This window comes from Dendroctonus ponderosae, unplaced genomic scaffold (assembly GCF_020466585.1).
Source record: "Dendroctonus ponderosae isolate FM_Combo_2020 unplaced genomic scaffold, Dpon_F_20191213v2 Dpon_F_20191213_7, whole genome shotgun sequence".
NCBI lineage: Eukaryota > Metazoa > Arthropoda > Insecta > Coleoptera > Curculionidae > Dendroctonus > Dendroctonus ponderosae.
The window spans coordinates 2,834,254-2,834,468 of NW_026018916.1; the positions used below are offsets into that span (position 1 = coordinate 2,834,254).

Genomic DNA, 215 nt, shown 5'->3' on the forward strand with positions numbered 1-215 from the left:
TTTGTAATTTTTGTTTGATGATATTTAAAGTTTTATCAACAGGAACGTTAGTGAATAGACTAACAACATCAAAACTTACTAGAATATGGTTTGGATTATATCTGATAACTTTTGTAAAAAATGTTCAGAATTTTTAATATAGGAAGTTGTGTTATTTATTAGGGGATTTAAAATGTTTAAAAGATATTTGGCTAAGGGATGTGTAGGTGAATTTA

General features: G+C 25.1%; 1 protein-coding gene across 1 annotated transcript in view; it reads right to left on the reverse strand.

Annotated features, from left to right (window-relative positions):
• LOC109539296 overlaps window positions 1-215 on the reverse strand; it is a 4,647-nt gene that overhangs the window by 2,629 nt on the left and 1,803 nt on the right. The window lies entirely within an intron of this gene.